Source organism: Azolla caroliniana, unplaced genomic scaffold, assembly GCF_043228905.1.
Source record: "Azolla caroliniana isolate FFs.n. ecotype wild unplaced genomic scaffold, voAzoCaro1.0.p SCAF_12, whole genome shotgun sequence".
Classification (NCBI taxonomy): Eukaryota; Viridiplantae; Streptophyta; class Polypodiopsida; order Salviniales; family Salviniaceae; genus Azolla; species Azolla caroliniana.
The window spans coordinates 19,493,723-19,519,957 of record NW_028230447.1 but is presented as its reverse complement, the minus strand read 5'-3'; the positions used below and the strand labels follow the sequence as shown (position 1 = coordinate 19,519,957).

Sequence of the window (26,235 nt, the reverse complement as noted above, 5' to 3'; positions counted from 1 at the left end):
TAGCGAACATATTCACGGATATGTCCCTGCATCCGGATCGCTCTCCGGGTACATTCGTCATCCGGCACCGAAGCCGGGGTCTTCGTCATCCGGATCCGAAACCGAAACCGGGCTTGTCGGCATTCATCTCCGATATCCGACCATCCCATCCGAAAGGGACCGAAATCCCAACACTTCAGATGCCGGTAAGATACATCTTTACCGGTCCATGCTCTCTGCGGTGTGTCTCCGTCCAAGGGTGCTGAGGGTGATCTGTTATCACATAGGTCACCGTCATCAGTGCCTAAGCCCAAAACGTCTTGGGTAACTTAGCATGTGCAAGCATGGTTCGGGCTCTCTCAATTATGGTCTAGTTCATCCTTTCGGCCAACATGTTCAGTTCCGGCGTCTTCGGCACAGTGAATTCAAGCTGGATTCCCTTCGACCGGTAGTACTCCTCGAACTGGCCCCGGTATTCGCCGTCGTTATCTGCTCGGACCGCCTTTAGCTTCCGGCATGTTTCCCTTTCCACTCTCGCGTGGAAATCCTTGAAGACGGAGAGTACTTGGTCGTTCATTTTCAATGGTGAGACCCACAACTTCCGGCTATGGTCGTCTATGAATGTCACGAAGTACTACGATCCGGCATGTGACTTTGTGTCCACTTGACACACATCGGAAGAAGGTTCTATTTTGCTTGCCAGCCAAGCAATTGGTGTACTTCTCAAGATGCATGTCTTTCACCTCCAAAAGGAGGTTATCTTTGGCTAGTCTTCTCATCCCCTTCTAGCTCATATGGCACAATCTCTTGTGCCACAACTCATTGGCAGTGTCATACGTTACATTCACTTCTTCCCGGCATAACCAGACATGCATCAGGTACAATGTGTTGATCTTCCGAGCTCGAGCCACAATGAAGCTCCCTCTGCTGAACTTCATGACTCCGTTCTGGATGCTACCCGTGTAGCCTTCATCATCCATCTGAACGGCTGATATTAGGTTCAATTGAACCTCTGGAACATGTCAGACATCCTTCAGCAGCAACTTGCATCTGGTTGATGTCATCAACAACACAACTCCTATGCCGACAATTCGGCATGTGCCTTCATTCCCCATCCAGACATAGTCGTGATCTCCAGTTGTGTAGGATGAGAAGCATTTCCAGTCTGGTGTCAGGTGGAACGATGCTCTGGAATCGGCAACCTGTTGAATACGGGCTTCTAATGGACATATTCACACCATCTCCTCTTGTACACACTAGGCTTAGGCTATTTATGAAAATAGTGAGAAGGGCAGTTGCCCTAAGTTAGTCAGTATATAAACTGACTAACTTAACCTAGTGAAGGGTTGTTGCTTTAAGTTGTAAAAAGTGGTTGTTGTAAAAGTCATAATATATTCTTTACATTGTGCTCACTGTCTCTCTCTCTTTGGCATACTAGTTGTATTGTTTTTCTTTGCTGCTATAGATGCTACGATCATTTATCCATTGACGATATTATAGGAGCTTATAGAAGAAGAGTGTCGATCTTGTTCCGCATAAGAAGATGACGATTCCAACATCTGGTATTAGAGCTTGGTATTGTTTGATTCTGCTGCCGCCATCTATCTAACCTCCATTGGCAACTCTTCTCTTGTACACCTTGAAGATCTCGATTGGCAACTCCTCCTGAAATTACATTTGACAAAGAGAGACAATTGAAGGTCTGCATTTCACTGTTCGAAATCACCCTTGAAGTAAGTCAGTCGACTGTACTTTGACCCCGTGGTTGTCGTCGCTCGTAGTGAGGCCCTTCTCTTTATTAGGCCACATCTGTGCCTCACTCGGTTAGGCAGAAATCGAGGAGGTCATCTGACGCTATCTCCTCACTTGTCGTAACCACTCGAAGCAAACACGACTCCAGGAGCAAACCCAATCTGTGTTTCATTCGGTTGAATGACATTCGGGAGGACCAATAGGCTTCATCCCTCTCATCGTTGCAATTACCCGAAATAGGATCGGCTTAGAAAATCGCACATAACTCGTGTTGGGAAATCTCGGAAAATCAACACTTGAAATCGGACAATCAAATTCGGGTTCAACTCGACTAAGTCAGTCGACAGTAGTCACTCCGAACAGGATTCATCGATATTCGTAATCAATACGACTTGTGCCCAACTTTGGCTAGAAAGCATCGAGTGAGCCAAGCTGCTGCACTCCATCACAATTCGTAGCTAACTCCAGACAAAGTCTATTATACCAACACAAATGGCTTCAACATTCGGCTTGTCAGAGATGAGTCTAAGGAAGTTCGATGGATCGAACTTCAACTTCTGGAAGGAGCAGATACATGACTATTTAATAGTCAACGGACAAATTGACCCCATTGAAAATGAAGACCCTCCAGAAGGATACAAGTCGCTTGAATGGGAAAAGCTTGAGAGAATCATCTTTGCCACCATTTGAATGCACCTATTGGAGTCTGTGTACTACACGGTGCAATCGTGCTTGACTGCCTTCTAACTATGGAAGACACTTTCGGACACTTATGAAAAGAAGGTCGTTGCCACTAAGATATACCTGATTCGGTGCCTTTATAACCTTTGGATGAAAGAGTGTGACTCGGTCTAGGCACACCTGAACAAGTACGAAAGCTTAAGCTCCCAAAATTTGGCCCAAGGGACAATTATAGAGGATGAACTAAAAGCAATGTTGCTCATGAGTAGTCTCCCTCCTTCGTGGGAAACTTTCGTTACAACCGTGTGCAATGCATCGACAGGTGCCGTCAAGTACTCCTTAGTCACGAGTGCAATTTTGACGGAAGTGGTTCGGAGAGAATCGTTTGCTAACTACGTAAAAGGTTTGACCGACCAATTGAACAACCGTGGAATAGATTCTTCACGACAGCTGAACAATCAACGAAGTCGGAGCAAGTCATAGGATAATCAAGTCTACAACTACTGCAAGAAACCCGGACACATCAAAGCCGATTGCCGTGCACTCAAGGCCAAAAAGAATGGCCGACACGAGGAGATCAACTACAATGGCTCTTCAGCCGAAGTATTGATAAACAACCCGAATATACTATCAATTGAGAACCCAATCGAATAAGAAGTTCTACTCACAACTAAAGTGTCTTTTCATGTGACTCCTCATCAATCCCAATTTCGGTAATACATGGCTCAACATTTCGACTCAGTTCGGGTAGGAAATTCTCAACATTGCGACATAATTGGAATCGGCACGGTAGAGCTCAACCTTGCAGGTGACTTTACATTAGTACTACGTAATGTCTGACACGTACCTAAGCTCTCACGACCACTGATCTCAGTCGGACAGTTGGACAAAGATGGCATCCATGCCGGCTTCTCATCAGGAAGGTGGACACTCCACAGGGGGAACTTCCTACTTGCGCGAGGACTGAAAGTACACTTGATGTACCCGTTATACATCTCATAGAGAGGGTGACTTGGTCTTGGTGACATTCCCCTATCATCACTCTGGCACAGACGACTTGGACACCTCAGCAAAGCCGGCATCACGCACTTATCTAGAGTCGGATACATTCCGAAACTCTCCTTCTCAGATCACCAGTTCTGCGAGCATTGCCAATATGGCAACCAGATATAGCCGTAACACACCCTTCATCAGCCCCGAGAGAATCGAGTCCGCTCGATCTGGTCCACTCAGACGTATGTGGTTCCATGCCACATCAATCCCTCGACGGAACTCTGTATTTCGTCAACTTCATTGATGACTCGACTCGGAAGGTGTGGGCTTATGCAATCAAAACCAAAGATCGTGTCTTCTCGATCTTTTCCAATTGGCTCACCATGGTTGAGAATCATTCTGGCCGAAAACTGAAATGTTTTTAGTTGGATAACGGGGGAGAGTTCAAATTAGAGGAATTCGTCAAATTTTGCTAAAAATGCGGCATACAACGTGTGTTTACAGCACCTTATAGTTCGAAGTAGAATGGAATAGCCGAGTGAATGAATCGAACAATTCAAGAACAGATAGTTTCCATGCTCCAACACTCCGGACTGTCGAATGGCTTCTTGGTAGAGGCCCTACTTATGGTAGTACACATAATCAATATGTCACCGAGTAGGCCTCTAGCACTTCAGATACCTCAGGAATTACGGACCAGCAGTAAGCCGAATTACGACAAGTTGAGGATTTTCGGATCTGAGGCGTATGCCCTCATCCCGAAAGATGATCGTTGCAAACTTGCACCACGGTCCCAGAAATGTACTTTCCTCGGTTATGGACTAGATGGTGAAATGGGATATCGACTCTAGGACCCCGAACACAAATAGATCATCTGAAGTTCGGACGTCGTGTTCAATGAGTCGGCCATGCATGAATCGGTCAAAAATCCGATTGAAGTATGAAGGGTAATTTTTTCTGATGTGCTGACCCTTCACGAAGGCCTAGTGCACAACACATAGTCAGCTTCACGGGTAGCTGAACCTTCAAACACCGACACGGAGAATCCCGACTCGGCACAACCGAACGATTCGGCTTTACACCATCCGACCACGACACCCGATGCGACTAGTCCAGTCATACCTCGAAGATCTAAGAGACTATCGCAACTTCTGGAGAGATACTCTCTTGGTATCTTCTTTACAGACACCGGAGAACTGACGTCATACAAAGAAGCATCAGCGTCCGCCGATTCGGCCACCTAGCACCTGGCAATGGAGTCCAAAATGAACACCATTCACGCAAACAAGACTTGGGACATGGTCGAATTACCAAAAAATCGACATGCTCTTCCGTGTTAGTGGATCTATCGAATTAAGGAGACGTTTGATTCGGCCAACCCAAAATTCAAAGCCAGATTAGTAGCAAAGGGTTTTCGACAGGAACATGGCGTCGATTTCTACGAAATTGTTTCACCAATGGTGAAAATGACCACCCTTCGCTTTATTCTTGGCGTAGTGGCAACCGAGAATTTGGAGTTGATTCAGCTAGATGTCAAAACAGCTTTCCTCCACGGTGATCTTGAGGAGGAAATTGATATGGATCAGCCGAAAGGCTTTGTGGCACCCAGCCAAGAACATCTAGTTTGCCGACTCAGGAAGAGTCTTTACGGCCTGAAACAGGTGCCACGACAGTGGTACAAGAAGTTCGACGACTTCATCCAATCGATCGGCTTCTCAAAGAGTGATGAGGACCATTGTCTCTTCACGAAAACAACTCAAGATGGAACACCAATCTTCCTCATCATCTACATAGATGACATGCTAATCTCAGGACGCCATGTTGGCGAACTAGCCGAACTCATTTGACAACTGCGGTCGAAGTTTGCCATGAAGGATCTCAGTCTAGCACGACACATTCTTCGTATGCAGATAAGTCGGAATTGTAATCAACGACAATTGTTTCTGTCCCAAACCGACTACATTGGACGTGTCCTCGAACGCTTCAATATGCAATCGACGAAATTTGCCTCTACCCCGTTCCCTACTCATACTCGGCTATCTCAGTGAGACTACCCGACATCCGATCCAGAGTGGGAAATTATGAAGTCAGTACCGTATGCACTGGTGGTTGGCTCCCTAATGTACGTGATGGTTGCGACACGGCCTAATAACGCTCACGTCGTTGGAGCCGTCAACAGATTCATGCATAATCCCAGCCGATCGCACTGGAACGCAGTCAAGCATGTGTTCAAATACCTGGTGGGCACAAAAGACCTTGGTATCCTATTCAGCCCGAACGACATCTTAGGCGTAGTCGGATGTACCGACTCTGACTTTGAGGGCTGCATAGACAGCCGTAAATCGACAACCGGATATTGTTTCAAATTCGGTAATGGAGCCATCTCATGGAAATCGAAACTTCAAGAGTGCACCGCCACATCAATGACCGAGGCCGAATACGTAACCGCATTCGATGCAACGAAAGAGGCCTTATGGCCCGGTCGGCTAGCATGCACGTTTCGAGAAGCCAAAATCGGCTCGGCTCCAATTGTGTACAGTGATAGTCAGGGTGTTGTTGCTCTATCAAAAAATTCGGTTCATCACAACGCCTCCAAGCAATTCGACGTTCGATATCATTTCGTTCGGGATTGCGTCATTACAGGGAAAATCGGTCCAGAGAAAATATCGACAACCGATAATGTCGCGGACACACTAACCAAGTGCCTCTCAGCGGATCGATTTCTATTCCTTCGGCATCGAATGGGCGTAATGAAGAATCAGTCCAATTAAATCAGACACTCAGAACGTTTCTCGGACAATAAACCTGGATAGTTCGAACTTTGGCTTCAGTCTCTCCAAACTCGGCCAATTCGGCCTTCTGATCCTCGGAGTTCACCGACTCGAACGAATTCTCGATTGTTCGTAAACCTTGTATCAACTTGTATTGTACATTCATTTCAGTCTACAGATTTCAGATGTATACACCCATTACGGGGGAGTGTTGAATATAGGCTTTTAATGGACGTATTCACACCATCTCCTCTTGTACACACTAGTCTTAGGCTATTTATGAAAATAGTGAGAAGGTCAGTTTCCCTAAGTCAATCAATATATAAACTGACTGATTTAACCTAGTTAAGGATTGTTGCTTTAAGTTGTAGAAAGTGGCTATTGTAAAACTCGTAATATATTCTTTACATTGTGCTCAACTATCTCTCTGTCTTTGGCGTACTAGTTGTATTGTTTGTCTTTGCTACTATAGATGTTACGATCATTTATCCACTGACGATCTTATAGGAGCTTATAGAAGAAGAGTGACGATCTTGTTCCGCATAAGAAGATGGTGATTCCAACACAACCCACGTTGTCTCATCACCAACAAGGTTTAACTCATTCTCCTCGGTGATGAGCAACAATTCTTCTTCACTTGTCGCGAGCACCGACATTCCTTTCCGATTCGAACCTCTCTGGTCCGTACCATTTATGTCTGAACTCTTCTTCGAACCGGTGGTGTCGTCCCCTTTCTCTTTCTGAAAGTGCCGACAATTCTTTTGGAAGTGCCCCGGCTTCCCATAGTAGACGCAAGTAGGCCTCCCCCTTGACTTTGACCTTGTCCCCGACTTGTCCCGGTTTTGGGGACTCTGATTTCAGCCTCTTCCTCGGTTACGGTCATCTTTTGTAACCAAGGCCTTCCGATCGGCTCCGGACTCCCGGTCCTTCCAGCAAGCTTGATTTTACTCTTGGTAGGGGCAACTGCTTTCCTTCCGACCCAACGTTGCCCAAAGTGACAAATAGCGTCGCAAGTACTTTGTCAGCTAGAGGTACTTCCAGCGAGGTTGTTTGATTTATGAGCCCCTGGAATGCATTCATGTCCTCCGCCATGCTGGATCCATCTTGGTATCGGAGTCTCACTGACTTCCGGAATACGGAAACCCAATTTACGGCACTTTTGCACTCCAACATTGTACCGATTTTCTTCCAGAGAACATGCGCCTTACTTTCTTCATTAAAGTTGTTGTACAGGCTCATGCTTAATGAGGTTCGTACACTTACACCGAAGAGATGACACAAAATGTTTTCGTGCAAAAACCTAATAGGGTTAAACCACGGGAGCCCATAGTCTCCAACTATCACTACAAGAAGAGGGGGTACAATATGAGACTCGGAGGCAACAACCTCGAGCTTTGTATCTTCGCCATCTGGCGATTACAACAGAAACTGATTCAGCTTCTCTTCCCTCTCTCTCGCTCGCTGTTACGGGCATGACCATTTAATATCCCATGGTGAGAATTTACCGTAGTATTCTATACACGTGGATAAGTGTGAGGGTTAAACGAGAGTGTAAAGAAGGGGAGGATTACTTTTAATCCTTGGGATTGAGACAACCCATTAGGTCAAGTGTGAACTTGCCTGGGGGCCCTGGGTATCGCTATAAATAAGAGGCCTAGCTACCCTCATTTGATCAACTTTTGACTACATCGAGACTCTGCTCTTGTGGTGGGTCAACTCTTGTAGCGAGTGCGCCAACACCAGGTACGACTCGACGCCACGGCGGTGGTATGGGACGCCGATGGAGGCTCGAGTCCGTCTCGATCCCTTCGCTCGGGGGTGGTCGGGTGGATCGGCACCCTTCTTTCTCTTTCTCCTTTCTATCTATCACTAGTTTATCCTTATCTTAAGCTTACTTTAGTACCTAGATCTCTAATATTTGGTTTCAAAGCTATGTACTAATGTTTCTTTGTTTGTCTTTTGTCTTTTGATTGATCGTGATCGATCGATGTGCGGTCGGCCTTGATCCAGACAACAAACGATCAACAAAGAACTTCAGTAACTCTTTCTGTAATTATTTTTTTCTATTCTCTCTTCTCCCATGTAATCATGTGTTTAGTTTATATGTCATTTTTTTCATTAAGTCAATGATGTTGTAGTAGTCTTTAATTGATTATCTAAAATGTTTACATATGTGCACGAGGTCAATACCTTGTTTGACATATAAATAATATGTGATGAGTGTCATATGTGTACGAGGTTAATACCTCAATTACGTATTACGTTCACGAACATATGTTATGTTTGCGTATGAGTTTAATACTTTGATTTGTTGTAAAGGATATACGTTTGGTCTCGTATGCGTAAGAGGTCAATATCTCAATTGCGTATTACGATGATCTCTTATTTGTGGATGTTTCGTGTGCGTAGAGGTATATACCTCGATTACGTATCTCGATCACATCATTTGTGGCTATTTAATATAACGATATGTTAATATAGGCCTATGTGGTCACGTATATACGTATTTGATCGTTTATATGTAATAAGTAAACATATGTGTATATTCGTTATTACGTGATTATATCGAAAGTTGTCCTTGTTGGGAAAAGGATGTTGGTGGCCGTCCTCACATTTTTGTGAGAATGGCGTTGTCACCATCCCTTTTTCAACAATTTTTTATTGTTGACAACCCCGTTGATGACCTTGATTTCGTTACGTTGTCGTGAAGAAAATCAGCCATAGGTGGATTCAGAGAGAAAGGCGCGTGAACCGGCTCTTGCACGGATGAACGCGTAACTTGATATTTTATACCCGATTCATAAACGGATCGGTGGGTGAAATACGAGGCGGCACGCATTTATCAGGGGATTGTGCGTAGCTCTGTTAGGGGGATGGGACGACAGGGAATAGAAAGGGGACTTGACAAGAGAAGAGGGGGCATCGCGCACGAGGGGAAGGAGGGAGGTTGCTGCAGAACGGAAGATAGAGCTCTCTCTACGACTCGAATCGTCGCTCCCTGCGGGTGTCGGGAGGTCGCTGCCTCTGCTTCGTGGACAGCCCGTGCGCTTCCAGCAGAGTCGCTCCCCTTCCCCTTTGTTTCCTTGAGTCGGTGACTGTCGTCGGTGTGCGTGAGTAGGGTCCCCGTGTCAGGCCCGTCGCCGCTTTGTCGGTTGTAACCGTCGGAGTTTGTAATCTCTGTCATTATAATTAAGTGTTGCGTTCTGTTTCTCTCTTTCTCGCTCCTACGTGTCGGAGAATCTCTCTCTCTCTCTCGCTCCTCGGTCCAAGACCCCCGTGGTCCCGCCCCTTTCTACACGTACGCGCGTAACAACGCGACAACGTAAAGAAACGCCTATAGCCATAATGATGTTGAGTATGTAGGGCTTGACCCACTTCAAGTGAGGTCGCTCCAATGACACACGTATCCAACATCCCTCCCTCGTTACATGGATACGATGCCACCATGAGCTCGTTCTTACGAGAGGCATTTGTAATGACGTGACCATGTGATGGGCCACGTGGGCCTACTACGAAACAAAGGCTCATTTGGCTTGACCATTAGGTTGCAATTTGGCGTATGCCATCGTAATTACAAGACTTGAGGTTAGGTAACGTACCAACATAGTTTTGGTAAATGAGGGCGAAATAAGGACCTTTGAAATATATGTTCTTTTAAAAAAAACATATATGATCAAATGCCTCGCATATCTTTTATACGCATCAAACATTAAGCATTGGAGAAGAGCAACTTACTTGGTTGGCTCAAGTGTTTAATGTATTTGTTCTCGAGGTCTCGAGTTCAAATATGACCAAGACCATACAACATCCTTGATACATATGACTATAAGACATGTTTAGACTTAAGGTCTAAGTGCACCTCGGGGTCCTCATAATAGGACTTAAAGAGCCGAAACCACATATGTGGGCACCGAAACATAGTTTATTGTTAACATTTTTTTCGTGTATAAACTATTCATGACGCGAACATACATGGTTGAGCCTCGGGGAGCCACCATGAAAAAATTGATATAGAGATCAGGGAAAGACATTTATTTGTCACCCCCATGGTTTTTAAAACACCTTTGTGTTACCATAGTAACCTGATCTTGAACCTCATCTCATACGTCTAGAGGGGTATTGACGTGAGATAATGATATCGATTAATGCTCGCCCATGATATGTTTACATCACGACATGATTTTATGACTATATCTCTGACCTTATCCTATTTCTTTTCCAGAAATAATCTTTAATGGCTCAAATTAACGACCCAATGTCATCCGCTCAAGCGGAAGGAACTCAAGGGAATCCTCCTGGACAAATGTCCACTGAGATGTATTTGGCACAAATAACCCAATACCTTAGTTTCACCGCTCAACAGATGACCGAACTCCGGCAATCTCAGAGTGCTCTTGAGGCACGTGTCATTAGTCTACAATGTGAGACTAATAGACCTGATGAGCGACAAGGTGAACAATCATTTGTCGTTAAGCCATTTACGGGAGACAAAAAGGAAAGAACCGAAGAAGCAATCTGCACATGGCTGGGACGATGGGAGTCTCATTTTGAGCTCTATCCCACGCTAGATATTACGAAGATTGCATATGTCGGCCGAGAACTCGGAGGTAAGGTCGTCGCCTAGTGGTGTGGGCTCCGTACTATGGGGAAATTGCCCGATACCTAGACAGATTTTGTCACGGTTTTTAAGGGCCAATTTCTGCAACCTCCCTCTCGAACCAAGGCAGCACAAGCTTTAATGAACCTCTCTAGCAGGAAATTGATCCTTCTCGCATTGAGAAAATCAAGCTTTGGTCCACTCTTCGGAATATTCGAGAAGTTCGATCATTCCTTGGTTTTGTCGGGTTTTTGCGAAAGTCTCTTCGTAATTACTCCCAATTGACGACGCCATTTACTGATCTTTTAAAAGTTCAAACGTGTAAGTCTACAAAACCTATTGTGTGGAATCCTACACTAGACCTTGCCTTTAAGGAACTCAAGGACCTGGTTTGCAAGGCTCCTTCACTTCTTTTACTTGATCCTTCAAAACCTTTTGAGGTTGAAACCGATGCAAGCAATTATGCTCTAGGTGTTGTCTTGTATCAAGATGGTAAACCAATAGCATTCGAGAGTAAGAAACTTGATTCTACTCAATGTCGGTATACCGTTCAAGAAAAGGAATTATTTGCAGTTATACATGCGCTCAAAACATGGCGCCATTATCTTTATGGAAATCACTTTGTGGTAACTACGGACCACGAGTCTTTGAAATATTTTTGTGACCAACAAGACCTGAAAGGGCGTAAGGCACGATGGACTGATCTCATCCAGAACTTTGATTTTCCATACATCAGATCTTTATGATCACCTTCGAGGAAAGTATCCTGATGACAGTTATTTTGCAAAATACTGGGCAAGAGTTGAGTCTGGAACAGACATCACCACATCCTCGAAGGAATACTTCCACATTGCTAACGGTTTGCTCTACCATAATGGGAAGGTTTGTGTTCCAGATTTACCCAAGGTCAAAAAGAGGATTCACTTTTAATGCCATGATGCACCCTCAACAGGGCACCCTGGAATACATCGTACACTCGTTCTCATCTCCACTCAATTTTATTGGCCTAAGATGCGTCCTGACATACATAGCTATGTGACTAAATGTCACCAGTGTTAGGTTAACAAAGCCGCAAGACTTTTACATCCCTTGGACATTCCCAATAATAAGTGGGAAAGTATATCCATGGATTTTATTGTTAGCCTTCCTCACACCCAAAAAGGTCATGATGCCATCTGGGTTGTCGTTGATCTACTAACTAAAATGGCTAGATTTATTGCTACTAAAACCACGGTAACAGCTCCTGAATTGGCTTACCAATTCGTTGACGAATTATTTCGTTTTTATGGGTTACCGATGGATATCGTGAGTGATCGAGATCCAAAGTTTACTAGTGACTTCTGGACGCAAGTCTTTAAGAAGTTAGAAACTACGTTGAGCATGAGCTCCACGGATCATCCTCAATCCGATGGACAGACAGAACGAGTAAATCAAATTATTGAGGACATGCTTCGAGCATACGTTGGTGCAAAACTAACAAAATGGGAACGTTATCTCCCAATTTTGGAGTTTGCTTATAATAGCTCCAAGCATACATCGACGGGATATAGTCCTTTTATGTTGATGTATGGTTTTCAGCCACGAGCCCCGATTGATGTTAATATACATCTTGATGAGTTGCGAAGTACGCAAAACTTTCTTCGGGATATGCAAGATATGTTGCATATTGCACGAGATAATTTAAAAATAGCTCAAGATAGAGTGTGTTTTTATGCCGACCATCATAGGTAACCTCGTGTATTCAACCCTGGACAGAAGGTATTTTTACATGTACCTCACAATTCTAAGACATTGTCTACGGGTAAGTGCGCTAAGTTAGCCCCACGGTTTTGTGGACCTTTTACAATCCTCAAACGCATTGGGTCATCAGCCTATCGTCTCGCTCTTCCCGATGGTGTTGGAATTCATCCAGTCTTCCATGTGAGTCATCTAAAAGAACTTCTAGGTTCTGGCGACAATACAGTTACAATTGAAACTCTGGTTACTTCTGAAGAATTATCTTCTAAACCACATGTACCAGAAAGAATTCTCGATGTTAAAACAAAAAAATTACGTACTAAAGAAATCCGAGAATTTAAAATAAAATGGATGGATAAATCAATAAAAGATGCCACATGGGAACACGAAAATACTCTCAGAACTAATTTCCCTAACTTTCCATTGCAAGAGTGCAATGTTTTAAAGAGGGGGAGAATGTTACGGGCATGACCATTTAATATCCTATGGTGAGAATTTACCGTAGTATTCTATACATGTGGATAAGTGTGAGGGTTAAACGAGAGTGTAAAGAAGGGGAGGATTACTTTTAATCCTTGGGATTGAGACAACCCATTAGGTCAAGTGTGAACTTGCCTGGGGGCCTTGGGTATCGCTATAAATAAGAGGCCTAGCTACCCTCATTTAATCAACTTTTGACTACATCGAGACTTTGCTCTTGTGGTGGGTCAACTCTTGTAGCGAGCGCGCCAGCACTAGGTACAACTCGACGCCACGGTGGTGGTATGGGACGCCGATGGAGGCTCGAGTCCATCTCGATACCTTCGCTTAGGGGTGGTCGGGTGGATCGGCACCCTTCTTTCTCTTTCTCGTTTCTATCTATCACTAGTTTATCCTTATCTTAAGCTTACTTTAGTACCTAGATCTCTAATACTCGCTATCTTTGTATCTCTATACCTCAATAGGACAATAATACAACTAACAACAACATATTCATACTTTTAGGTGATTGCCCTAGGTCATATTTATACTTATATGACTTCAAGACTATTTACAAATATAACCTTTACAGGCACACCCATGGTTGTTTAAGTACCCGTATTTAACATTTAAATACATATAGTACCTCATCATTTGTAAAGTACATACTATACTTCAATGTTGTTCAGTCAAATATCATGTACATTTGTCCAAAACGGTATTTAATGTATTTATAACAAAACAGGTATAATACATATTTATAAAGAAAATGTAAGCAAAACCCCAACAAAAACCAAAAGAAAAAAAAGCTTTTTGTGAAAAAAAAGCCAAAGGAAGGAAGAAAGAAGAATAGAAGAGATGACAATGAAGAAGATGAAGAAGATGAAGAAGAAGAAGAAGAAGAAGAAGAATAGAGAAAAGAAGACATAAACCTGTCCTAACTCTAAGTGTGATAATCGCAGAAGATAGAAGAAGAAGAAGAAGAAAACGAAGAAAAGAGAAACCTATCATGAGTGTGATAATCGTAGAAGATTCCTCAATCTATGAAGGCATAATTGTAAATAATTACAATTTGAAGTAGAACATCGTGATACACACTGATTTATAGAATAAGGGAATGTCGACATCCATATTACTACAAGTATTTTAGGATGTGAAATGTTCAAATTCTTATATGCATTTTAGGATGTAGAACTATATTGTACATCACAAAATTGTGTAAACATAGATGTTTTTACAATATTATAGATATTTTTTATAAAGGTAAATAATGTTTTCAAATTCTAGAAGTATTTAACGTACTATACGTAAAATACGTATTTTATAAGTATTTAACATATTAAGAAAACGTATTTCACGTATTTTTAAATTGGGAGGTACTATACGTGTATTAATACGTTATATACGTATGGTATCCGTACCGTACCTAATGTTGCCGCGAAATACGACAATGACACGTGAACTTGAGGTAGGACCCCGGGGCCTCCGACCAGAGGATATCAGATTCCCAATTGCCAGCTCCGTCCGGTAGCCGGTTCCAATTCCATCACCGGTTCCATGACCATCGTCGGTTGTCGGTTGCTAGTCCCCATCACCGTCCGGTTCTGGTTTTGGTCCCGATTCCGGCAACTTAGCCACATCCATCCATCTAGACAAAGTGGCCCAAGTTCAACCATTCCTTTTGTGCTCTTAACACATAGATAAAAACTAATGGTTCTCAATCTCGTTATATAGCTGGATCCTAAAGTTTCCTATCTATGTGGGATATCTTAAAGTTCTAGTATTCCATCATCCTCTTAAGTTTAATAGTTACATAACTTAATATGTAGTTATCCATTTTATATGTAGTAAAATGCCTTTGGAAACTCTTGAAGGCGTTCATCTTTCTATAACAAGTTTCCTAAGCTAATATAAAATAATTATTTCATTATTATTATTATTATTTTACATAGTGTGTGAAGAATCACATGACAATGTACCTAACAACCTTGGGCCGCACACCTGAAACATATTTACAAATATGTCCCTGGATCCGGTTAACACCGGATCCATCTGGATACCTTACTACATCTGGTCCGGTTCCTTCATCTGGCACGTCCGATCCAGATCATCTAGTTCTCATCCGGAGGAACCAAATTCCCAACAATGGGCGAGGTCGTGAGTTCAATTCTATGCCGCCATAGAGGATGCCCCCACAATAATAGCTTCAAGTAGAGGTCTTCCAGTTAAGTTGTTATAACCTTGAAAACTCACAAGGGCATTTGGTCTAGTGGGATGATTCTCGCTTAGGGTGCGAGAGGTCCCGAGTTCAATTCTAGGAATACCCCCACAATATTAACTTCGAGGAAAAACATCGGGACATTTGAAACAGGTAATATGTCGCATTTTGAGAACTATTCATCAAAAAATGACACAAATCAGGGTGGTTCACAAAAAGGATTTTAAAAATGACACAAACATATATTGATTTCTAGCATGTACAAAAATTTAGGTGTTAAAAAAAAAGCCTAAATAATGGACATGCCAAACTTACAAATGAATGTCCAAAATGATTAACACCAATATTTATAGAAATTCATGAATCCAATTCTTGATGTACAATACAATATTTACACTTAACGTATCAGGACAATCGTTTTCCAAGTTTATGCCATCATCGTCATACCCATTAGATGAACTAATAAGAGTTTATGAGGTCTCATCCTCATCATCAATGGCAACTAATGCATTGTCTTCGTCCAATTGCAATCCAACCTCATCGAGGTTATGAGCCATGCTTCTTGTTTGTCTTTGCGTTGTGTCTGAAGCCACATTCGAGATCTTGTTTTAGTATCTTCGTTGTGGTCTGTCGCAGATAACTTGTTTTGGTCAAAGATAAGTCATACACTAGTATATAAACATTATCCAATGTAAGAGTAGATGTGCATGATGCATTCTTTCTCCTTCACTTTTTGGTTAAGATATTTAATTATGTACTTTCTATTTACGATATTTGATTATGTGAGAGAAACCATCTACCAAAATCATGAGAATCTAAAAAATGCCGTAAAGATGTTTTTTCGTTTCTCGTAGATTCTCCTAGTAAGCCTTTGATGTCAAACATAAATCAAATTCATTCCATCAAGATTTGATGCACTATGTCAAATTTTATTCAATACATCTATAATTGGATGTAGTCCATAAGATTCCTATTATAAGTCTTAGGATTTTTTAAAACTTTTCCATTAAAAGAATACTCTTGCATTTTCAACTGAGATATAATGCATTGCATCGAATTCTAGCTATATAGACTAAAATATAATATATTGCATTGGATTTCAGTTGAAAATCCACTTTCAAAATATCTTCAAAACATGAAAAAAAAAATTAAATGGATTTTCAACAGAAATGGATTTTAGTTGAAAGTCCACTTTTTCTTATTTGTTCCGAATTTTCTTATTTTCAGTAATTTTTTAAATGTTTTAATTTTTTGCATAAATAAATAAATAAAAATTGAAAAAATGGATTTTCAATGGAAATCTGATGCAGTGCATCGGATTTCAGTTGAAAATCCAGTTTTTCTTATTTTTTTACAAATGTTTTTATTTTTTGAATTTTTTTTAAATTTTATTATTTTTCCCATAAATAAATAAATACAAATTGAAAAAACGGATTTTCAACGGAAATCCAATGCACTGGAGCTGATTTCGGTTGAAAGTCCACTTTTTCTTATTTGTTTCCGAATTTTCTTATTTTTTGATTTTTGTTTTGTAACTTTTTTATTTTTCCCATAAATAAATAAATAAAAATTCAAAAACTAGATTTTCAATGGAAATCTGATGCATTGCATTCGATTTCAGTTGAATGTTCACTTTTTCTTATTTGTTTCCAAATTTTCTTAGTTTTTGAAATTTTTGTAAGTTTCCCATAAATAAATAAATAAAAATTCAGAAAAATGGATTTTCAATAGAAATCTAATGCATTCCATTGGATTTTGGTTGAAAGTCCACTTTCTATTATTTGTTTCCAAATTTTCTTATTTTTTGAATTTTTTTTGTATTTTTTTTGAGTTTTTTTCTTTTTCCCATAAATAAATAAATAAATATTAAAAAAATAGATTTTCAATGGAAATCTGATGTACTTCATCGTATTTCAGTTTAAAGTCCCCTTTTTCTTATTTGTTTCCAAATTTTCTTATTTTCTTATTTTTTTTTGTCTTCTTTTTTAACTTTTACCTTTTTCCCATAAATAAATAAATAAAAATTTAAATTTTGGATTCTCAACAGAAATCTGATGCAGTGCATTGGATTTCATATGAAAATCTACTTTTTTTATTTGTTTTGAAAATTTCTTATTGGCTTTATGTTTTCCATAAAAAAATGTTTAAAATAAAAAAATCATGGATTTTGGCCATTTAAAGTGATGTATTTTCAACGGAAATATTATGCAATGTATCATGGATTTTCATCTAAAATCCGATGCAATGTATCATATTTCCGTTGAAAATGTAATATATGTTTTATTATTTCATTGTTTTATGAAAAAACTAAAAGAAATTTGGATTTCCAATTGAAATCCGATGCAATGCATCATGTTTCAGTTGGAAATCCCTTTTCTTAAATATTTTTATTTATTTGTCGAAAAAAATGAAAAACAATTGAAAAGAAAAAGGATTGTCACCTAAAATCTGATGTCTAGTTGTATAGACTACAATCCGATGGAGTGCATCAGATTTCAGTTGGAAAGTCATTTATTATTATTTTTATATCGAAAAAAAATAAATAAATAAATAAACATTGAGAAAAGAAAAAAGAAAAAAGGATTTTCGACTTTAATCCAATGCATTGCATTGGATTCTAGCTGTATAGACTAAAATACAATGTAGTGGATCGTATTTTAGCTAAAAATCCATTTATTATTTTTTTATGGAAAATTTTTTTTAAATTACAAAATCAAAAAAAAAATTTGGATTTTCAACTGGAATCCTATGCATTGCATTGGATTTAGTTGAAAATCCAAGATTTTTTAGTTTTCAAATTTTCAATGGGTTTTAGATTTGTTTTCCGGCAGAGGTATATAAAACTTGTCACATCAATTTAGAGTAACATTATAGTCTATTCTTTAGTTTGATGTTACATGTGCAATTTCATTCTACTATCATGTACTACTACAACATGCACCTTAAAGATGTTCAGGAACTCTGTTGCATTAGAGAAGGACCCTGAGCAAGTTATTTTCATCAAAATGAGGATCCAAGGTATGTGGGATTGTCCTGATCAAGACCAAGAAGTTGGAGCAAAGTATATCAATGAAACTAAGATGTTCTAGAGAACTTATAGAGAACCTATGGAACCTATAGATGAAGAAGTAGGGGGACCTTGTTGAATTAGAAGACGTGTTAGAGTCTGAACATACTAACGATTCAACTTAGCATACCGATGAAACCAATGAGGACAATCCTGATGAAAGAGCTAATCTTTAAGAGAAGGCTTTACCAGACTTATTATTCGATTAAATGGATATGGCTTATTGTAAATTTTGAACAATATGAATTGTTAAATTTTGATGTAATATATAAGTTGAGCTTATTTATAATTTCCGTGTAACACTCATTGAACTTAGAGATTAAGTATATAATTTGTATGCGTACATGTTGTCTAAAGTCTTCTTTATCGTTTGGGGTATATGGGAGATAAAATTATACTCTATCATTTACTCGTATGATTGGAATGTTATTGTAGATTAGTTTATTTATACATTGATGGTGTCATGTATCACGTGTCAATGGAAATTTTCTCTTGACATAGTAGTATCTCTTAATTGCAAGATTCACAATTTGCTTTAAGATATATTATATATAAATATACACACATAATTAGAAGAACTCACTTATTCAGTAGGGTATGCCTTTTAGAATATGCACAAGGACTCGTGTTACTAATATACTTGCGTTGACGAATATACACATGTCTAAGATTTGGACAAAAACATGGTAGATAGAATATGCGTCAGATGATTTTATTGACATGATATTAGTTGGTTCTATTTTTCACTATGTTTTCATAAACCACATATGCATGCATCGTGCCTTTTTGAAATTCTAGTTAAATAAGGCATTTTTTAACATCTAACTACGATATGAAAAAGAGAATGTCACATATTACCTGTTCCAAATGACCCGGTGTTGAGAGAGAAAAGTTCTTCTAGTTAAGTTGTCATACTTTGAAAACTATTGACAAGTATTCATCCATTCCATCCTAAAACTTCTTTTTAAATGCAGAAGAGCATTTGGTGTAATAGCATCATTCTTGATTTTAAATTCACAAGAGTATTTGTTCTAGTGCCATGATTCTCACTTTGGTAGGAAAGGTCCCGAGTTCAATTCTCGGAATGCCCTGTCAATACTAGCTTAGGGGAGCTGTCTTATCTTCCTCCTAAGGTGTTATAACTAAAAAAACTCACAAGGGTATTAGGAATAGTGGCATGATTCTCGTTTAGGGTGTGAGAAGTCCCGACATAAATTCTCAGAATGCCCCCACAGTACTAGGTTCAAGTAGAGGTCTTCCAAATTAAGAGTTGCCTTTCTTCATTTTACTTCATAATTTGCCTTTACTTTAAATTCACGAGGGCATTTGATCTAGTGGCATAATGTGCCATTACTTCAAAATGTCCTAATGTGCTTTTACTGCATTTTAAACTCATCGGGGCTATAGGTCTAGTGGCATGTTTCACGCATTGGGTGCAAGAGGTCCCAAAATTCAAGCAGAGAGAAAAGGTCTTCTAGTTAAGTTTCAATATTTCGAAAACTCTGAAGACAAGGATTCATCCTAAGACTTATTTTTAAATTCCGAAAGGTGTTTGGTGTAGTGGAATGATTTTTTTTTTGAAAGTCACAAGGGCATTTGGTCTAGTGGCATGATTCTCGCTTTGGGTGCGAGAGGTCCCGAGTTCAATTCTCGGAATGCCCCGACAAAACTACCTTCGAGGATAGGTCTTATCTTCGTCCTATAGTGTTATAACTAAGAAAACTCACAAGGGTTTTACGTCTCGTGGCATGATTCTCACTTAAGGTGCAAGAGGTCCTCTGTTCAATTCTAGGAATGCCCCCACAGATATCTTCCAATTTAAGAGTTGCCTTTCTTCATTGTACTTCAGAATGTGCCTTTATTTTAAATTCACGACGACATTTGATCTAGTGGCATAATGTGCAAATACTTCATAATTTCATAATAATAGTTTACATCATTTTATATTCACGAGGGCATCAGGTATAATACCATGATTCTCACTCTCGGTGCGAGAGGTCCCGAGCTCAATTATTACAATGCGCCCACTATACTATCTTCGAGGAGAGGTTTTTTAGTTATGTTCCCATAATGTCGCGTGATTCTCGATTATGGTGGTAAGGGTCCCAAGTTCAAGTGTTGGAATGCCCCACAAGGCTAGCTTCTAGAAGATGTGTTCCCTGCCTATAACGTTTAGAGGTATTTGGTCTAGTGGCATGATTCTCGCTTAGGATGATAGAGGTCCTGAATTCAATTCTAGGAATGCCCCCACTATACTAACTTCAACGAGATATCTTCTTTTCCACCTAAGTTCTCATAATTTTGAAAACTCACAAGGGCATTTGGTCTAGTGACATGATTCTCACTTAGGGTGCGAGAGGTGTCGAGTTCAATTCTCACAATGCCCCCGCATTACTAACTTTGAGGAGAGAGAAAAGGTCTTCTAGTTAAGTTTCCATATTTCGGAAACTCTCAAGACAAATATTTATCCGAAAACTTCATTTTAAATTCAGAAGGGCGTTTGGTGTAGTGGAATGATTTTTTATTTAAAATTCATAAGGGCATTTGGTCTAGTGGCATGATTCTCGCTTAGGGTGCGAGAGGTCCTGAGTTCAATTCTCGGAATGCCCCCGCAATATTAAGTTCAAGGAGAGAGAAAAGGTCTTATAGTTAAGTTTCCATATTTCGAAAACTCTAAAGACAAGCATTCATCCTAAAACTTCATTTTAAATTCAGAAGGGCGTTTGGTGTAGTGGAATATTTTTTATTTAAAATTCATAAGGGCATTTGGTCTAGTGGCATGATTCTCACTTAGGGTGCGAGAGGTCCTGAGTTCAATTCTCGGAATGCCCCCGCAATATTAAGTTCAAGGAGAGAGAAAAGGTCTTCTAGTTAAGTTTCCATATTTCGAAAACTCTAAAGACAAGCATTCATCCTAAAACTTCATTTTAAATTCAGAAGGGCGTTTGGTGTAGTGTAGTGATTTTTAATTTAAAATTTATAAGGGCATTTGGTCTAGTGGCATGATTCTCGCTTAGGGTGCGAGAGGTCCTGAGTTCAATTCTCGGAATGCCCCCGCAATATTAAGTTCAAGGAGAGAGAAAAGGTCTTCTAGTTAAGTTTCCATATTTCGAAAACTCTAAACACAAGTATTCATCCTAAAACTTCTTTTTCAATTCAGAAAGCTGTTTGGTGTAGTAGAATGATTTTTTATTTAAAAGTCAAACGGGCATGTGGTCTACTGGCATGATTCTCGCTTAGGGTGCGAGAGGTCCCGAGTTCAATTCTCGGAATGCCCCGACAAAACTATCTTCGAGGATAGTTTAGGTCCTATCTTCGAGGATAGTTTAGGTCTTATCTTCGTCCTAAGGTGTTATAACTAAGAAAACTCAGAAGGGTTTTACGTCTCGTGGCATGATTCTCACATAGGGTGCAAGAGGTCCTGTGTTCAATTCTAGGAATGCCCCCACAGATGTCTTCCAATTTAAGAGTTGCCTTTCTTCATTGTACTTCAGAATGTGCCTTTATTTTAAATTCACGACGACATTTGATCTAGTGGCATAATGTGCAATTACTTCATAATTTCTTAATAACAGTTTACATCATTTTATATTCACGAGGGCATCATGTATAATGCCATGATTCATACTCTCGGTGCGAGATGTGCCGAGCTCAATTATTACAATGCGCCCACTATACTATCTTCGAGGAGAGGTTATTTAGTTATGTTGCCATAATGTTGCTTGATTCTCGATTATGGTGGTAGGAGTGCCAAGTTCAAGTGTTGGAATGCCCCACAAGGTTAGCTTCGAGAAGATGTGTTCCCTTCCTATTATGTTTAGGGGTATATGGTCTAGTGGCATGATTCTCGCTTAGGGTGATAGAGGTCCTGAATTCAATTCTAGGAATGCCCCCACTATACTAACTTCAATGAGATATCTTCTCTTCCACCTAAGTTCTCATAATTTTGAAAACTCACAAGGGCATTTGGTCTAGTGGCATGATTCTCGCTTAGGGTGCGAGAGGTCCCGAGTTCAATTCTCGGAATGCCCCCGCAATACTAACTTCGAGGAGAGAGAAAGGTCTTCTAGTTAAGTTCCCATATTTCGAAAACTCTCAAGATAAGCATTCATCCTAAAACTTCATTTTAAATTCAGAACGGCGTTTGGTGTAGTGGAATGATTTTTTTTCTAAAATTCATAAGGGCATTTGGTCTAGTGGCATGATTCTCGCTTAGGGTGCGAGAGGTTCTGAGTTCAATTCTCGGAATGCCCCCGCAATATTAAGTTCAAGGAGAGAGAAAAGGTCTTCTAGTTAAGTTTCCATATTTCAAAAACTCTGAAGACAAGTATTCATCCTAAACCTTCTTTTTAAATTCAAAAAGGTATTTGGTGTAGTAGAATGATTTTTTATTTAAAAGTCAAACGGGCATGTGGTCTATTGGCATGATTCTCACTTTGGGTGCGAGAGGTCCCGAGTTCATTTCTCGGAATGCCCCGACAAAACTATCTTCGAGCATAGGTCTTATCTTCGTCCTAAGGTGTTATAACTAAGAAAACTCACAAGCGTTTTACGTCTCGCGGCATGATTCTCACATAAGGTGCAAGAGGTTCCGTGTTCAATTCTAGGAATGCCCCCACAGATGTCTTCCAATTTAAGAGTTTCCTTTCTTCATTTTACTTCAGAATGTGCCTTTATTTTAAATTCACGACGACATTTGATCTCGTGGCATAATGTGCAATTACTTCATAATTTCATAATAACAGTTTACATCATTTTATATTCACGAGGGCATCAGGTATAATGCCATGATTCATACTCTCGGTGCGAGAGGTGCCGAGCTCAATTATTACAATGCGCCCACTATACTCGCTTCGAGGAGAGGTTTTTTAGTTATGTTGCAATAATGTCGCTTGATTCTCGATTATGGTGGTAGGGGTCCCAAGTTCAAGTCTTGGAATGCCCCACAAGGCTAGCTTCGAGAAGATGTGTTCCCTTCCTATAATGTTTAGGGGTATTTGGTTTAGTGGCATGATTTTCGCTTTGAATTCAATTCTAGGAATGCCCGCACTATACTAAGTTCAATGAGATATCTTATCTTCCACCTAAGTTCTCATAATTTTGAAAACTCACAAGGGCATTTGGTCTAGTGGCATGATTCTCGCTTAGGGTGCGAGAGATCCTGAGTTGAATTCTCGAAATGCCCCCGCAATACTAACTTCAAGGAGAGAGAAAGGTCTTCTAGTTAAGTTCCCATATTTCGAAAACTCTCAAGACAAGTATTCATCGTAAAACTTCATTTTAAATTCAGAAGGGCGTTTGGTGTAGTGGAATGGTTTTTTATTTAAAATTCACAAGGTCATTTGGTCTAGTGGCATGATTCTCGCTTAGGGTGCGAGAGGTCCTGAGTTCAATTCTCGGAATACCCCCACAATATTAACTTCAAGGAGAGAGAAAAGGTCTTCTAGTTAAGTTTCCATATTTCGAAAACTCTGAAGACAAGTATTTATCCTAAAACTTCTTTTGAAATTCAGAAAGGTGTTTGGTGTAGTGGAATGTTTTTTATTTAAAAGTCACAAGGGCATTTGGTCTAGTGGCATGATTCTCGCTTTGGGTGCGAGAGGTCCCGAGTTCAATTCTCGGAATGCCCCGACAAAAATTATCTTTGAGGATAGCTCTTATATTCACCCTCAGTTGTTCTAACTAAGAAAACTCACAAGGGTATTACGTCTCGTGGCATGATTCTCACTTAAGGTAGGAGAGGTCCCGAGTTCAATTGTTGGAATGCACCCAGTTGTTCTAACTAAGAAAACTCACAAGGGTATTACGTCTCGTGGCATGATTCTCACTTAAGGTAGGAGAGGTCCCGAGTTCAATTGTTGGAATGCACCCACAGAACTAGCTTCAAGTAGATGTCTTTCTATTTAAGAGTTTCCATACTTCATAATGTGCTGTTATTTTAAATTCAGAAGGACATTTGGTCTAGTGCCATAATGTACGATTACTTCATAATGTGATAATAAGGCTTTACTTTATTTTAAATTCACAAGGGCATTAGGTATAATTGCAAGATTATCATTGTCAGTGTGAGAGGTCACGTATTCAATTCTAGGAATGCCCCACTAAGAGCTCTTCCAAATTATGAGTTTCCTTTCTTCATTGTACTTCATAATGATCCTTTATTTTAAATTCACGAGGACATTTGGTCTAGTTGCATAATGTGCAATTACTTCAGAGTTTCATAATAAGCCTTTACTTCATTTTATATTCACGAGGGCATCAGGTATAATGTCATCATGGTTGTTTACGTACCCGTATTTAACGTTTAAATACCTATAGTACCTCATCATTTGTATATTACGTACTATACCTCAATGTTGTCCAATACGGTATTTATAAAAAAACAGGTATAATACGTATTTATAATGAAAATGTAAGTAAAACCCTAACAAAAAGCAAAAGAAAAAAAAAGATTTTAGGGAAAAATAAGAGAAAGGAAGGAAGAAAAAAGAATAGAAGAGACGACAATGAAGAAGATGAAGAAGGAGAAGGAGAAGAGATAAAAGAAGACATAAACCTGTCTTGAGTGGGATAATCGCAGAAGATAGAAGAAGAAGAAAAAGAAAACGAAGCAAAGAGAAACCTATCATGAGTTTGATAATCGTGGACGATTCCTCAATCTATGAAGGCATAATTGTAAATAATTACAATTTGACGTATAACATCGTGATACACACTTACACTGATTTATAGAATAAGGGAATGTCGACATCCATATTACTACAAATATTTTAGGATGTGAAATGTTCAAATTTCTTATATGCATTTCAAGATATAGATGTATATTGTACATCACAAAATTGTGTAAGCATAGATGTTTTTTACAGTATTATAGATATTTTTTAGAAAGGTCAATATTTTTCAAATTCTAGAAGTATTTAACATACTATAAGTAAAATACCTATTTTATTAGTATTTAACATATTAAGAAAACGTATTTAACGTATTTTAAAATTGGGAGGTACTATACGGGTATTAATATGTTAAATACATATGGTATCCGTACCGTACCTAACGTACCTAACAACCTTGAATGGCATGATTCTCACTCTCGGTGTGAGAGGTTACTAGTTCAATTATTGCAATGCCCCCACTATACTATCTTCGAGGAGAGGTTTTTTAGTTATGTTTTCATAATGTCGCATGATTCTCGATTGTGGTGGCAGGGGTCCCAAGTTCAATTCTATGAATACCCCACAAGGCTAGCTTCAAGAAGATATTATCTTCCTATAATGTTTAAACGTATTTGATCTAGTGGCATGATTCTCACTTGGGTGATAGAGGTCCCGAATTCAATTCTAGGAATGCCCCCACTATACTAACTTCAACGACATATCTTCTCTTCCACATAAGTTCTCATCATTTTGAAAAACTCACAAGGGCATTTGGTCTAGTGGCATGATTCTCGCTTAGGGTGCGAGAGGTCCTGAGTTCAATTCTCGGAATGCCCCTGCAATACTAACTTTGAGGAGAGAGAAAAGGTCTTCTAGTTAAGTTTCCATATTTCGGAAACTCTCAAGACAAATATTTATCCGAAAACTTCTTTTTAAATTCAGACGGGCGTTTGGTGTAGTGGAATGATTTTTTATTTAAAATTCCCAAGGGCATTTGGTCTAGTGGCATGATTCTCGCTTAGGGTGCGAGAAGTCCCAAGTTTCTCGAAATGCCCCCCGCAATACTAACTTCGAGGAGAGAGAAAAGGTCTTCTAGTTAAGTTTCCATATTTTGAAAACTCTCAAGACGAGTATTCATCCTAAAACTTCTTTTTAAATTCAGAAGGGCGTTTGGTGTAGTGGAATGATTTTTTATTTAAAATTCACAAGGGCATTTGGTCTAGTGGCATGATTCTCACTTAGGGTGCGAGAGGTCCCGAGTTCAATTCTCGGAATGCCCCCGCAATATTAACTTCAAGGAGAGAGAAAAGGTCTTCTAGTTAAGTTTC

The 26,235-nt window shown here is 39.7% G+C and overlaps 8 non-coding genes across 8 annotated transcripts; all 8 read left to right on the top strand.

Annotated features, from left to right (window-relative positions):
* The first annotated feature begins 19,844 nt into the window (after nucleotides 1–19,844).
* On the top strand, nucleotides 19,845–19,916 carry TRNAP-UGG (transfer RNA proline (anticodon UGG)). Its single transcript has one exon. It is a non-coding gene; the product is annotated as a tRNA-Pro (tRNA).
* An 876-nt stretch (nucleotides 19,917–20,792) lies between these two features.
* TRNAP-AGG (transfer RNA proline (anticodon AGG)) lies at nucleotides 20,793–20,864 on the top strand. Its single transcript has one exon. It is a non-coding gene; the product is annotated as a tRNA-Pro (tRNA).
* A 373-nt stretch (nucleotides 20,865–21,237) lies between these two features.
* Nucleotides 21,238–21,309, top strand: TRNAP-AGG (transfer RNA proline (anticodon AGG)). Its single transcript has one exon. It is a non-coding gene; the product is annotated as a tRNA-Pro (tRNA).
* A 905-nt stretch (nucleotides 21,310–22,214) lies between these two features.
* TRNAP-AGG (transfer RNA proline (anticodon AGG)) lies at nucleotides 22,215–22,286 on the top strand. Its single transcript has one exon. It is a non-coding gene; the product is annotated as a tRNA-Pro (tRNA).
* A 150-nt stretch (nucleotides 22,287–22,436) lies between these two features.
* Nucleotides 22,437–22,508, top strand: TRNAP-AGG (transfer RNA proline (anticodon AGG)). The gene has a single exon. It is a non-coding gene; the product is annotated as a tRNA-Pro (tRNA).
* A 1,304-nt stretch (nucleotides 22,509–23,812) lies between these two features.
* On the top strand, nucleotides 23,813–23,884 carry TRNAP-UGG (transfer RNA proline (anticodon UGG)). Its single transcript has one exon. It is a non-coding gene; the product is annotated as a tRNA-Pro (tRNA).
* A 1,788-nt stretch (nucleotides 23,885–25,672) lies between these two features.
* TRNAP-AGG (transfer RNA proline (anticodon AGG)) lies at nucleotides 25,673–25,744 on the top strand. The gene has a single exon. It is a non-coding gene; the product is annotated as a tRNA-Pro (tRNA).
* Nucleotides 25,745–26,115: 371 nt separating this feature from the next.
* TRNAP-AGG (transfer RNA proline (anticodon AGG)) lies at nucleotides 26,116–26,187 on the top strand. The gene has a single exon. It is a non-coding gene; the product is annotated as a tRNA-Pro (tRNA).
* Nucleotides 26,188–26,235: the final 48 nt, after the last annotated feature.